Here is a 14995-nt window from a genome sequence, read left to right as displayed (position 1 = left end):
AAATAAAAATAACCTCACAAGGGGCTAACCATTTGTTAGTACCCTAGATGAACTCAAGATAATCAGCAGTTGGAAGGAAGCTAAAGCAGTGGTTACATGACCGTGCTAATCTTCTGCAGCTCCAAAAACTGCAGGGTCAGCCTTATCCCCTTCCCCATTCCTACTGCCAGTGCTGGATGTCATTGTCATGTTTCTCTTGTGCTTCAGCTAGCATTGTGCAGCCCCAGGGTGATCAGAGCGGGGAACAGCTTCACTGACCTCTGTTTTTCATTTACAGGCTTGGCTTTCACCTAAATCCATTACTTGGTGTGGTTTTCCATCTGGCTGGATGAAGGGAGGATCTTGGATCAGGTAGGCAGCTGTCGTGTCCTCTTTTTCAGCAAATGTCTGACCAATGGTGGCCTAAAGTGTTGGTATAACCATTGTATAAAATACTTCCTGATCAAGTTTTGTATCACAGAACTTCAGGGACAAAGGAGAGAGTCTCATATGAGTGGAAGCCCACAGTGGATGTGGAATGTAAAATTAAACATGTATCTCTAAACTTCATCTGTTTTTTTTTTTTATTCTTTTTGCCTAAATGTGACTTGTATTGAGCATATAGAATCATGGAGTGATATTCCACCATATCTTCAAGGTGACTTAAGAATCACAGAATCATAGAATAGTTTGGGTTGGAAGAGACTTTTAAGTTCATGTAGTCCAAACCCCCCGCAATAAGCAAGGGCATCTTCAACTGGATCAGGTTGCTTAGAGCCCCATCCAACCTGACCTTGCATGTTGTCGGGGATGGGGTATCTGCAGTCTCTCTGGACAAATTGTTCCAGTGTTTCACCGCCTTCATTGTAAAAAATTTCTTCCTTGTATCCAGTCTAAATCTGTCCTCTTTTAGTTTAAAACCATTATGCCTTGTTCTATCACCACAGGCCCTGCTAAAAAGTCTGTCCCCATCTTTCCTGTAGGCCCCCTTTAAGTACTGAAAAGCTGCTACAAGGTCTCCCCAGAGCCCTATCCTCTCCAGGCTGAACAACCGCAAGTCTCTCAGCCTTTCTTCACAAGAAAAGAAGAGCAAGATGTTCTTCCCTTTGGGTGTGGTAATGCACATATAACACGCTATGCCCCTACAAGCTCTGCAAGATAACTGGGGATTTGGCGAGCCGAGGTTTCTGCGTAGAAGAGACTGTTCCCTAACACTTAAATTTGACAACAGGTCCTGGTGACATACAACACAACAGTGGAAAAAGTACATGAAGGCTGAGGATCTCCAACAAATGTATAACACCTATATTAAAAGCAGAATCATTAAAATATTATTGATTAATGCATATTTATAATAATATACTTGTATATAATAGCTTTATAACATTAACTGGTTCAACATTTAATTTCACTTTAAAAACAAATGTATAAATGTATTTTCATGTGGGCCAGGGAATATGAAAATGGGAAATTTTAGCTGAGTGTAGTGTTTCATGTTTAAGCCAAAATGGAATATTTCAGAAATAAGCAGTGCCGTGGTCAGTCTTTCCAGTTCACCTGCCAAAGTATATGCTTTGGAAGAAAACAACCCACATGATACGGATCCTGCATAATCATCCCAGTTTGTTTGTATAAATTTTGCTCTGCTCAGGGCAGACCAGTAGTCTTTTCACAATCTTGCAAAGTCACATTGATACTGGAGAAAATTATGAAAAATCCCACTTTGTTCCTTGGAAAATTGAAACTGGGAGGATTTAGTGTTATTTAGGATCAATAGCAAAGCATGGGAACAAAGTGATTGAATGCTTTGCTTGAAAACAGAGATTTAAATTCATATGTCTTTTGTCTTCAGCCTTGCAAAGCTCGTTGAGTCACAGAGATTCAAACTTTTTTTTTTTTGGTTGGCTGCAGGTTTTTTCATCCTGCTGTGACAGAAGAATTTGTCCTAGAGTGAGAGGCAGATGTAGAAGGAGGAAAGACAAAATGGAAGCAGTATGTCATTAAGTGAGTGATTCCATAAAATTTAATGGAGATGTCAACTTTAATCAAAAGAAGAAGCAAAATATGGAGAAAATTAGATTCACTAATAGTTAGATAATAGAAAATCACAAAGCATCTCTTACTAAAGTAAAACACCTTCACTTTTCTGAAAAAGAAACTGGGTTCAAAATGCTGAGAGCCAAACACTCCTCTAATTTAGAGGCCAACAAGTGAGAAGAATAACTGTATTACGAAAAGTCAGTTGGAGATGTGACAACTGAATAATTTTAATGTTTGTAGCCTAGAATTAGATTTTCAAAGGACCTCAAGCTTAACTAAGCCTTCAGTTATCACTGCTTTTGATAGGAGAATGGCATTTTGAAGGAGACACACATCATGTGTCTTGCATAGCTGTGTGCTGTGAGGTGCTCTTTGTGTGTGGTCTGTCCTTTGTAGTAAGGACTGTACACAAAAGCACTTCCCATAGGGAAGTACTCCCCTGTGCTGGGGGCTCCAGAGCCAGATGCAGGAATCCAGGTGAGGATTCACTAGAGCAGAGCAGAGGGCAGAATCACCTCCCCACCTTTACAGGCCACCTGACCAGGAGGAGGAGGTTGATGAGGCCTTCTACAGGCAGCTGCAAGCAGCCTCACAGTCACAGGCCCCGGTTCTCATGGGGGACTTCAACCACCCTGACATCAGCTGGGAAGACCATACAGCTAGGCAGGCGCAATCCAGGAGGTTCCTACAGATCATCAATGATAACTTTCTGATGCAAGTGGTGGAGGAGCCAACAAGGAAAGGCACTCTGCTGGACCTTGTATTAACAAACAAGGAGGGACTGGTGGAGGATGTGAAGGTTGGACGTAGACTCAGCTGCAGTGACCATGAAATGGTCGAGTTCAGGATCCTGGAGGAAGCAGGGCGATAAGTAAGATCAAAACCTTGGACCTCAGGAGGGCTAACTTTGGCCTCTTCAAGGAGCTACTGGGAGGAATCCCGTGGGCCAGGGCTCTCAAAGGCAGGGGGGTCCAAGAGTGCTGGTCGCTCTTTAAACGTCACTTCCTCCATGCACAGGAGCAATGCATCCCCCTGAGAAAGAAATCGAGCAAAGGAGGCAGGAGACCTGCATGGTTGCACAAGGAGCTTCTAGCGGAGATCAGGTGGAAGAGAAAGGTCCATGGAATGTGGAAGGAGGGGCAGGCCACTTGGGAAGAGTACAGGAATGTGGTGAGAGCATGCAGGGATGTGACAAGGAAGGCTGAGGCCCACCTGGAATTGAAGCTGGCAAGGGATGTCAAAAACAACAAGAAGGGCTTCTTCAACTACATCAGCAGCAAAAGGAAGGCTAGGGACAATGTGGGGTCACTGCTGAATGAGGCGGGTGTCCTGGTGACGGAGGATGCGGAGAAGGCAGAGCTACTGAATGCCTTCTTTGCTTCAGTCTTCAGTGCTAAGACTGGCCCTCAGGAATCCCAGGCCCTGGAGGTAAGAGAAGAAGTCCACAGAGAGGATGACTTTCCCTTGGTCGAGGAGGACTGCGTGAGGGATCGCTTAAGCGATCTGGATGCCCACAAATCCATGAGCCCCGATGGAATGCACCCACGAGTGCTCAGAGAGCTGGCGGATGTCATTGCTGAGCCACTCTCCAACTCTCCATCATCTTTGAGAGGTCCTGGAGGACAGGAGAGGTGCCTGAGGACTGGAGAAAGGCCAATGTCACTCCAATCTTCAAAAAGGGCAAGAAGGAGGACCCGGGGAACTACAGGCCGGTCAGCCTCATCTCCATCCCGGGAAAGGTGATGGAGCAGCTTATCCTGGAGGCCATCATCAAGCAAGTGGAAGAAAAGAAGGTTATCAGGAGTAGTCAGCATGGATTCACCAAGGGAAAATCATGCCTGACCAATCTGATAGCTTTCTACAATGACATGACTGGCTGGGTAGGTGAAGGGAGAGCCGTGAATGTTGTCTACCTCGACTTCAGCAAGGCTTTCGACACAGTCTGCCATGATCTGCTCCTAGGGAAGCTGAGGAAGTGTGGGCTGGATGAGTGGTCGGTGAGGTGGATTGAGAACTGGCTGAATGGCAGAACTCAGAGGGTTGTCATCAGCGGCGCTGAGTCTAGTGGGAGGTTGGTAACTAGTGGTGTTCCCCAGGGGTCAGTACTGGGCCCAGTCTTGTTCAACTTCTTCATCAATGACCTGGATGAAGAGTTAGAATGTACCCTCAGCAAGTTTGTTGATGACACAAAACTGGGAGGTGTGGTAGACACACCGGAAGACTGTGCTGCCATTCAGCGTGACCTAGACAGGCTGGAAAGTTGGGCAGAGAGGAACCTGATGAGGTTCAACAAAGGCAAGTGCAGGGTCCTGCACCTGGAGAGGAACAACCCCATGCACCAGTACAGGCTTGGGGCGGACCTGCTGGAGAGCAGCTCTTTGGAGAGGGACCTGGGTGTCCTAGTGGACGACAGGTTGACCATGAGCCAGCAGTGTGCCCTGGCTGCCAAGAAATCCAATCGGATCCTGGGGTGCATTAGGAAGAGTGTGGCCAGTAGGTCGAGGGAGGTTCTCCTTCCCCTCTACACTGCCCTGGTGAGGCCCCATCTGGAGTACTGTGTCCAGTTCTGGTCTCCCCAGTTCAAGAAAGATAAGGAGCCACTGGAGAGTGTCCAGTGGAGGGCTACGCGTATGATGAGGGGACTGGAGCATCTCTCCTGCGAGGAGAGGCTGAGAGAGCTGGGCTTGTTCAGCCTGAAGAAGAGAAGGCTGCGAGGGGACCTAATATATGCTTACAAATATCTGAAGGGTGGGTGTCAGGAGGATGGGACCAAACTCTTTTCAGTAGTGCCCAGCAACAGGACAAGGGACAATGGGCACAAACTGAGGCACAGGAAGTTCTATCTGAACATGAGGAAGAACTTCTTCCCTCTGAGGGTGGCGGAGCACTGGAACAGGTTGCCCAGGGAGGTTGTGGAGTCTCCTTCTCTGGAGATATTCAAGACCCACCTGGACAAGGTCCTGTGCAGCCTGCTGTAGGTGACCCTGCTTCGGCAGGGGGGTTGAGCTAGATGACCCACAGAGGTCCCTTCCAACCCCTACTATTCTGTGATTCTGTGATTCTCTGATTCTGTGATCTCCAAGGATCAGATATTCCAATCTCGAGAATGGTCCATCCTGATGAACAGGAGGTAGCAGGAGGCCTGTGTGGAAGAACAAGAACCTCCTGACTAAACTCAGACATAGAACAGAAAGGTACACGAGGTAGAAGCAGAGTCAGATGCTCTGACAGGAATATAGAGACTGTCTGAACATGTAGCAATAAGTAAGCACAGGAAAGCCAAAGCCCACCTCAAATATAATCTAATGAGGCACAAGAAGGGTGACCAAGAGGGCTTCTAAAGGATGTCAGCTACTGTTGTGAGCGTAAGGAAGCTAATATATCTTCCCTTTGAGGAGGTAGATTAGTGTCAAGATACGCAGAAATACAAAGAAGTCTAAATGATAAAGTGGAAATGAATTGCTTTAACGTTATGAAAATGAAGCCTTCAGTAAGGCCATCTGAAGATTTCTGAAACAAAATAATTTTTAGAATTTGCTTTTAATCCTAATTTTAGAGGGGAAGCACTTAATTGCAGTAGGAGATAATACAGAACATTAAAAATTAATAATTTCCCAGGAAAGAAGTTTCCAGATATTGGACACTAATTTTCTGCTTTGACTGTGGTCTGAACTTTTCTGTGTTGAGCACATTTTACAAATTAATTATTTCAGCCAAGAATGATTCCAAAACACAGGTTAAAATATACCAATCTCTCATGAGCTTTCAAATGAGTTCCATTCCTACCCCTTGGTTTGGAACAATGCTTCAAACTTGCAGATTTGAAGCACTGCAGAAAGGGCTTTTTGTCACCCCCCAGAAAAACCATCTGGCAGTGGACAAGTTATGTGCCTTTGGAAATTCCAGTGTGAGATAAGTCAACAGAGACTCACTAGAGCAGGGAAACAAAAAGTCATGAAGTGACAGTGAGCTGGACTTTCCTCATGTACAGCTCTGTGCTCTCAGGGGAACCTCCAAGCTTTACCGTGTCACAGACAGCAGAACTGCTTGGCAAAAATAGAAGAGACCTGGGTACCACGAGAAAGGGGCAGTACGTGATGCTGGGAAAGGAGGGTTCAGTAGAGAGCTGTAGCTCATGTTCATGAGATGAAAAAGCCTGGGAAAAGGAGCCAGAAGAAGAGTTTCAGCCTGGAATCTTGAGGTAAAAGAAGCATAAGTATCATTGATGGGACAGCTTGGAGTCTATTGAACAGAGGTAATTCAAGGGATAGCTATAAAGATCATAGAAGAAACTTAAATTTTATCATTTCCTAGTTGTTGAAGTGACTGATACAGCAGTCAGTCTTTTAGGAAATTTTTTTTCCTGCGATGTAGATATTGTGAACACTATGTAATGTGACAAGAAGCCACCGCTTTTTAGAAAAAACATTCTAAATTACTTCAAAATTAAAGCCTCAGTACTGATATTGACTCAAAAGGATGATCATAGCATAAATTAAGGTTCAAGTGTAGAAAGAGTAATAAAGATTTCCTCTCTTCCTGAGTGTAATATAAGCACAGCTTGCACAGTTATAAAGTTGGCTTCTGAGCAGTTCCGTGTGCAGATGTACTTGCAGGTGCACACATGCAGAATCTTAAGCTTTGTCAACTTAGAATAAGATCTCTCTCTCTCTCTCTCTGTTCCTTGAAGTTAGTTTACTGCTTGGAACAGGTTTCCAGCTTACTACTTCAGGTCTGCTGGTGCAGTAAGCATTCACAGCTTTTTTCAGATGCATGTACATCCAAATGTGTACTCACCTTCTCAGGTTCAGCAACACCCTCATTCATTCCCATTTCTCAAAGGGCAGAAAAAGATTTATCAGAGCGAGACAGCTCTTCTGCAATAAAAAGGAAGATATAAAGACAAAACCAGAAATCATACTCATCAGCTAAAGACAAAAATATGAAAAAAAAAGCAACCAATTGCAAAATAACTACTTAGATCATGACAAGACATTTTTCATCTGTGGCACGGAATGTGTTTTACAAAGACAGCCAGTATCTTTATGCTCATTTAAAAGCAGCTAAATAAAAGGGCATACGGAGGTGAAACGGAGAAGGCCACAGCAGACATAAGAAACTGGGAGGAGAACTCAGGGCGAAATCTATGAGTAACGCCGACTTTTTAAAATGAAGATTTAGAGGTATCAGCTGAGCATCCCTACCTTTAATAGCAGAACAGCTCCCAGATGCAATGCGAGGTAAGGGACTTGCCTTGGAAAGAGCAGTTTCTCATCTGGGATTAGACAGGGATTAGAAAGTGCAGATCGCATAACTCACAGTAATCTCCAGGAGCACTTTTTTGTATTTTTAAGAAACTCAGTAACAGCTGTCAGTTTGACAGCGCTTTGGGGATGTGATGGAGCAGGTCATGCTGCCGTCTGCTGAGAATCCAGCTGGCCTGTGGGATTTCAGCATAAAACCAGTGATACCGATTGAGTAAAGAGCTTCTCTCAGTCAAGGACGAGATGAGCACTTTCTCATGTCTGTGAAGAGAGTTTAGTACGTGCAAATTATACTTTGTGTTAGCTTTTCCATGCAATAAATACTGAAAATCAGCCCAAGAATGATAGCAATATTTACATGTGCACATACACAGAGAGTACCATTGCATGCAATAGTTTTTATATGTGAGACTGAGAAAGATTTGTCACTCTACCCTGTTTCTTAATGGATCTTTATAGCACTAATAATAAAAACCATAGCATTTGATTTGTACTGACAACCTGCTTAATACAGTGTAAGAAACCATCCCTGTCTTAAAGAAGGCTGAAGTTCCATACTGGAAGGGTTTATGTTCACTTTTTCTCTTATCTTGCTCCACTATTTTTAGATGCTTTTACCTTAGGCCCCATCAAAAGAACAGGACAGGAGAACAGTATTCATAGGCAAAAACTTTAATTCCAGCTTCTAACCAGAGCTAGATTTGATTCACTAAAAATTGAACTGGATTTATTCACCAAGGGCTTGGTTTCTCACTCACAATTTGGACAAGCATCTCTCACATTCTTCTTACTTCAAAAATCCCCAACACTGCAGCTTGGCAGCCTGATAAACCCCCAATCTATTGCTGCAGGCAGCTATCTCTGAGAGCCATCTTGCGGTTAACGATGACCTCATCTTCCACTGGAAAAAAATAAAAAACCCTCTATACTTTGGTTTTTGCTCTGTAAGAATGTGTTTTCCTTTCATTAGCATTTCTGTGTCCCACCTGTAATTAAATTATCTTTGGCTTCCTAAGCCACCTATTAGGGATGAAATTTCTAACAATGCAGCAGCCTTTATAAACTGAAAACAGTCAGTGATTAGCATATCTTTATCCAAACCAGCCATCAAATGTGTTGATTTTTCTTTTAAATCAAGAAGTGAGGAGGAGGAGGAGGACTCTCAGAAATGAGCAGGATGAAGAAGCACAGACTCTCCATGGCTCGCTGTGGGACTTTAATCTTTTTTATGACCTATGGTAGGTTACAGGCAATGAAATTGCTGAAAGTGTCAGTATGCCATTTCTTGTGTCTGGAAATTATTATTAACTCCATCTATCTGCCTAATTAGATAGTCCCTCCTCACAGAAATATCTCAAAGACTCGTTTTCAGTGGTGCATTTTATTTACAATGTCCTGGGAAGGTAGTGAGCCTTTGGCAATAAAACTGCCTCTTGCAGAAGCGTAGAAGTTGACAGAGTAAATTAAGGGAGTCACCCAGGGCCATAAAAGGAAATCTGTTGCCAAGCCAAAAGTAGAACCTAGGTCACTTGGATATTAGTAGGGCATTTTGCAGATTGATCAAGTATTTAATATTTTTCAATTAAATTTGGTATACCTTTGTAAATGGAATTCCACGGTGAACTTAGAACACAAGTTTTCAGCAGAAGAATGTTTCCTATGTATGTAAATTAGGTGAGGTTTAAAACTAGATACCAGCTTGACGATGGTGACTTCAAAAAAAAAACCCACCTAATATACTCCACATTTTCATTTTGCAGGCTTAAAAGCAAGTCTGAGTAGTTCTGATAATGACCACATAGGGAATAGATTGGATTGCCAAATGAATTTGACAGAGATGTTTTCATGCAAACAGCAGAGAAGAGTCAGAATCTGATTTCATTTCCACTTAAATAGATAACCACAGGCAGAAAAAGAGAACTATAGAAAAAGGTGTATTAGAATACAGTGTAATGCAGTAAGCCATGGCCATCCCAAAGCCTTCAAAACAAGGAGTCCAAGAAGAAGTTCCTTTCTGGGCAGCAGCTGGTGATCTGACCACAAATGGCCAGTTTCAATAATTTAATTTACAATGAATGAGTCAACACCCAGATCTGGCCTCGTGAAGAAGGAGGGACCAGAAAGACCAAACATATTTTACGAAAGAAAACCTCTATGCATAGTTTAAAAGATCAGGAACTGAGGCACAATGAGATCAGCACAAACCCTTAACAAAGGAGCTGACAAGCAGAGGGAGAAAAAAGTATTTAGCTGGACTGTGAAAGAATAGAAGGAAGAAGATAATCAAGAGCAAAGTCAGCAGACATGAGGGGAGATTAAAAAGGACAAACTAACTCAGACTAATACCGCCTGATGCACTACTACGAAACAAACTCCACAGTGAAAAGGACATCGTGAATATAGCCAGATATTCAAATAAGCAACAAATTGTGGGAACAGTGGTAGAATATAGCTACTAGACCTGGAAGTCAGGTCCCATTCTGAATCAGTGTCTTCATTAATATTTACAGCTTGACTTCTGTCCCAAACTGGACATGCAACCAAGTATTTACCTGTCACGTGGATAACTGTGTGCTGACATTCTTGACATCTTAAATTATATGTGGTTCTCTAACCATATGTATGCGAAAACTATTCATATGCAAATTAGACTGAACCATCAAACCCCTAAGGCTTTAGACAGCTGCGACTTGTCGTTTCTCTATGCAAGTTAGAATTTCTTTTTTTTTCTTTTTTGAAGTACTGTAGAAAAATCATTTTGTGATTTCTATTTTAAAGTTCACCTTGTTATAAGTCTGCATTGATCCCCCCAGAGAGAGAAAGAGTATGAGAGAACAAGCATACATAGAAGAGAGAAAATTCAATAAAAATCATTCCTTAAAACCACTTGCGGACAAGCAAACTGTTTCTGATGTACTTGTGAGGACATTTAAGTTTTTCTTCTTTCAGAAGTTGTCATCGTAGCAAAATACTTTTGGCTTTTACAAAACTCTTGGGGTCTTATCCTCTCACTCAGGTCAATGAAAGCTAGCCACAAGAACAGAGACAAGAACACTACCATTCCTCTGTTATGGCTCTAGAGCAGCAGATGCAGGACCATTAACCGCCACCACTTGTTTCATCCGAGAGCTGGCAAACGTGCTGGTGAAGACATACACTGCTGCAGTTCTGAAAGAGTCTGTCTCTTCTGGGGTGTGACAGGAGGAGGGAGAAGGAAACTCTATTAAGCGCTTCTTCCTAAGATTTTCTGTTTTCCTGAAAGCCCTTGAATCCCCACTGACTGAAACTTCTGCCTGTAGTTTCAAAGACTGGGAAAAATAACAACCAACAAAACACACATATAATAATAGTCTGAATGGCTAGATTTGCTACATGATGGGGTCTTTAATTTTAATTGATTTGCAGAATTTAGGTTTAATTTTGTATCTCAAAATGCTTCCCAGAATTACACATTACATATTTAAGTAGAAATTGTGAGGAGGGCTGAGAATGAGAGAGGTCTAAAGCTGTTAAGCTGGTGAGGAAGAAGTCTTTGACTATTGTGCAAACGCTGGCCAGCAGCATGTGTTAATGTAGAAACTAATCCTGATAACACTGCTATAATCACAGAACATTAGGGGTTAGAAGGGACCTCTGTGGATCATCTAGTCAAACCCCCCTGCTGAAGCAGGGTCACCTACAGCAGGCTGCACAGGACCTTGTCCAGGCAGGTCTTGAATATCTCCAAAGAAGGAGACTCCACAACCTCCCTGGGCAACCTGTTCCAGTGCTCCGTCACCCTCAGAGGGAAGAAGTTCTTCCTCATGTTCAGAGGGAACTTCCTATGCTTCAGTTTGTGCCCATTGTCCCTTCTCCTGTTGCTGGGCACCACTGAAAAGAGTTTGGCCCCATCCTCCATAATCTTCACACCAAGATGCAATCTGATATTTCATCTTCTACTTAAATATCAACAGGTCAGTGATGAGTTAAACATTCCACAATGATTTGAACTGGAAACTGTCTCCCTCAGTAAACGACTGTCAGAATTCGCTTCTTGATTTGCATTAGCTGGACTTTCCCTATCTTTTTTCCAGCTTTCCCATTTTGCTATGAAGTGCCACCTTCCCTTTCTGGAGATTTGCTTTTAATAAGGCATGTGATGTTTGTGTGCTTCTTTAAGCAAGATCCCAGTGCTCAAAGGACTGGGCTACTACACAAAGAAACCTTATCTCCCCACTGACCACCCTGCAGTTAGCTGGAGATACACAGAGCTGTTCTAATCATTGTCACAGACTTGCACTGCACAGAAACTCTCTTTTATTACTTTTCTTTCTTTCCTCCTTTCTTCTCCCAGAAGTAAAGAGTACCCCCAGGAAATGTGGATTGCTAACCTTCCGATCTATGTTTTTTTTTATCAGGATGGCTGTAGCATTAACTACAGAAGCTATTGCATATTGACCTCAGTCAGGTGACAGCAGTTTTAATTAACCTTCACCACATTGACTGTATTAGATGATCAGGGAGAAGAAATTCACCTCATTCTCATCCTGATCTTGTGTTACATCTTTATGACAGTAGCAAACAGGGTTTGCAGTGAAAAGCAAGTCCTCTGCCAAGCAGATAAATTCTCCACCCAAAACTTAGAGTGAACTGGATCTCTTTGTAGAAGTATCTCTCACTTTCAGTGGATGTAATTGTGGAATGCATTTTCATTGGAATTAGTTGGATTAAAAAAGCAGGTGGAGCTCTGCCTCTGTAAGTCACTTGTTAAAATTGACAACGAATTCTGTCTTATACAGTTTTATGGCGGCTAAAGAGAGCTCTGTCTCTTAATCCATTCACTAAAGAACAAGTGTTTACAGGGAAACAGGATAGTCTGGGATACGGATGCTGGATTTAACTGTTTGCTTGATCCCAAATTTCCTTGCGCCACACTGGTCAAATCACTTGGACTTTGCATGTCTTAAATCAGTAAAACAAGGACAAATAAGAGTTCCTTACTTATGGGAGGGCTGGTGGAGACAAAAAATCTGAAATTTCATAAGGTACACAGGAATAGCTAGGTTGCATTTCTCTCAAAGGAGCTAAAACAAGTAAAAGTTTTTTAAAAAGTCGCTTAAGAGAAGTTCCAGGTCTCCCTCTTCTGCTGTCACCAATAACAAAGATACAAGTGACTAAATGCACTAACACCCCTTTCATCCTTCAGGCTCTTCCCCTCAGTTCATGACAGATGTACTTATGAAGATTCAGAGCTTTTAAAAGCATGGCAGGAGGAAGAGCCATTTCCTCTGCTTGAGTGATTTAAGAGAGAATATTGGACTTCAGGGTTGTCAGTCCTGTATCCTCAAGTCTGTTCCCTCCTTCATTTCATCTCACCTCCTCTCAGACTTTTCTTCAAGGCACTGACTTTGGTGTCCATCTCAGCCTGGCACATCATATTTTAGTGTGGTATTTCCCAGACCCAAAAACTTGCATGAAAAGAACATTAATTGAGTTGTATGCTCAACCTTGCACTAGACCTAGTGCATATGTGCAGTGTTTCTCTGTAGGAGCAACAGTGTCTGTAAGACCACAAAATTAGAAGATATCTAAAGGCCACCTGTGCAGCCTTTCAGCATTGCAGAAATTCACAGTTCTGTCAGAGATGCTATGCCTCTTCAGCATCAAGCTTCCAGAAATCCCAAATAGTCATTCCTCATATTTTGTCCAAAGCAAAAAAAGAGGGTTTGACTGGTAGCATTCAGTTACACAGCTGTCACTTTGTAGGCACGTTTGGCTCTATCATTCCTCTTACTTAGTTAAATGTTTTTATTTCCTGAGTTGAAGACCAATACCGTCTGTCTGGAAAAGAGGACTGCTTCTTGAGTTCTTTCCATCTCCAGAGGTCAAAAATTACTAACTTTAGCTTCATTGAGTTTTTTGATTTACTTTGAGGAGAGAGAGTATTGTGTGAAATCCTCTGATCAGCTACCCTCATCCCCAGGAAGTTTTAATGGTATATCATGTCTATACTTTCTTTTCCTTTGCCCTTGGAAATCAATTAATCTTGCTTTCTCTAGGTCCTTCCCAAAGACACAAGTTTGGCTGATAAGCCGTAAATGTAATGATATGTAGTGAAAATTCTTTTTCCTGTACAAGCAAAAAACCCACCTTTCCCTTGGTGGTCAGATGAGTTGGAGTTTTTATTTCTCAAAAGATGTTTCTCAAATTGCGTGAGATTTCAGTTCAGATGGGAGAGTCTGGCCCTGAAACATTTCCCAAAGTAAACTTCATTTCATTTTTACTGTCGCATGGTGTTTCCCCATGGTATAAAAAGTTACAAATTAAAAATTTTGACTATTCATATCTAGAGAAGATAAAATGTCATAAGATTATACGGCTGAGGGCCTGATTCAATAATGAGCTTTCACTGTTCCACATCAAAACACCAAATGAGTAAATATATTTTTGCAATTATCTAATATAAAAAAAAAACCACTAAAGTATAAAGTACACTGTTCAGTGGGCTTTAAGGAGAAATTGTGAACAACTGAAGAGTTCGGAGATAGTTGGCCTCCTTCCTTTGACTACAAAAAGTCTGCAACTATTGTCAAATCAGTAAAACTCCAGCAGGTCAACACAGACCTATGTGTCTACAGTAATTTTAACTGTTTATGGAACGCTAGAGTTCCCAAAGTTTTCGTAACTGAAACAGCAGCTTAAAAATTGTGGCAGAGTATACACTTGCTTTAGCAATATATTTAAACCTATTTAAATGTCTTCTCTGGATATGAATAATCCAGATGAATTATTGAGATTATGACTATGTTTAAGGTTCAATGTGTATTTTAACCAAACCAGTAAACTACTCACTGAATCAGGACCTATGTGAAAATGAACCAGACTGGTGAGGTTTTCTTGATTTGAAAAGAATGACAAATCACCAAGGAAAAGCTGGCTTACCTCTTGCAGCCTCCAGGTAGAACTCACTCTGGAACACAACAGAGTTCATATACTAATCTTCTGGGAAAGATATAGAGCAGCAACCCTAGAAGAAAAAAAAATACTCCAAATGTATTTCTGAAACACTGCATTTTCATTACCTCTGTTTTTCAGTATTTTAAATTCATGTATTTAATTAATTAAAATGAGAAAAAAATATTGTCTACGATTTTTTTCTTTGTAAAAAAGGGATTTCTGAAGCTGGATTGCTGCTGTTATTTAGTATCTCAAGACACAGTGTAAGTCCACTTATGACACATTTGTTGCTTACCTCATCAAAAAGTAACTAAAAAGAAAAGCAAACAACAGTGCTCTGTGAACACAGTGAACACAAGAAATGTAAAACAACCCCATAGGAATATTGTATATGTGAAGAATAAAATTGACATATATTCTTTTAGGTCTCTTTCATACTAATAATCAAGTGATTCTTCTAATAAAGCAAAGCCCTTAGCTGTCTTTAAATTCAAAAAATTCCTCTGCCATGGTAGACAGAAAGCAAAGGATCGATGTTAGTAACCACTTCTTAGAAAGACAGTACATCACATTTAATTGATACTTTCATGCGCATTTCTAAATTGTATCCCATCATCTGCCTTGTAGTCCGCTCCCCAGTCCATATCTCTCCAATTTGGCTAGCAGGGTGCTATGGAACAGTGTGTAGAAAGCTATGCTAAATCACATGTGCTTGCAAACAACAAACTTCTCTCCCTTCATCCATACTGGTCATCCCACCATAGAAGGCACAATTT

General features: G+C 41.7%; 2 long non-coding RNA genes across 3 annotated transcripts in view; both read right to left on the bottom strand.

Annotated features, from left to right (window-relative positions):
- The window catches only part of LOC142365198 (uncharacterized), a 52574-nt gene extending 45065 nt beyond the window's left edge, over positions 1-7509 (bottom strand). For both annotated transcript variants that reach the window (XR_012766395.1, XR_012766396.1), the window contains exons 1-2: positions 7224-7509; positions 6817-6896 (exon numbers count right to left, since the gene is read on the bottom strand). This is a non-coding gene — a long non-coding RNA (uncharacterized LOC142365198). The remainder of the gene's footprint in view (positions 1-6816; positions 6897-7223) is intronic.
- Positions 7510-14208: 6699 nt separating this feature from the next.
- LOC142365200 (uncharacterized) overlaps positions 14209-14995 on the bottom strand; it is a 64751-nt gene continuing 63964 nt past the window's right edge. Inside the window, exon 4 of the long non-coding RNA XR_012766397.1 lies at positions 14209-14289. This is a non-coding gene — a long non-coding RNA (uncharacterized LOC142365200). The remainder of the gene's footprint in view (positions 14290-14995) is intronic.

The sequence above is a fragment of the Opisthocomus hoazin genome, chromosome 2 (assembly GCF_030867145.1).
Source record: "Opisthocomus hoazin isolate bOpiHoa1 chromosome 2, bOpiHoa1.hap1, whole genome shotgun sequence".
Classification (NCBI taxonomy): Eukaryota; Metazoa; Chordata; class Aves; order Opisthocomiformes; family Opisthocomidae; genus Opisthocomus; species Opisthocomus hoazin.
Note: the sequence above shows the minus strand (reverse complement) of the source record. Positions and strands in the feature narration are given on the sequence as shown.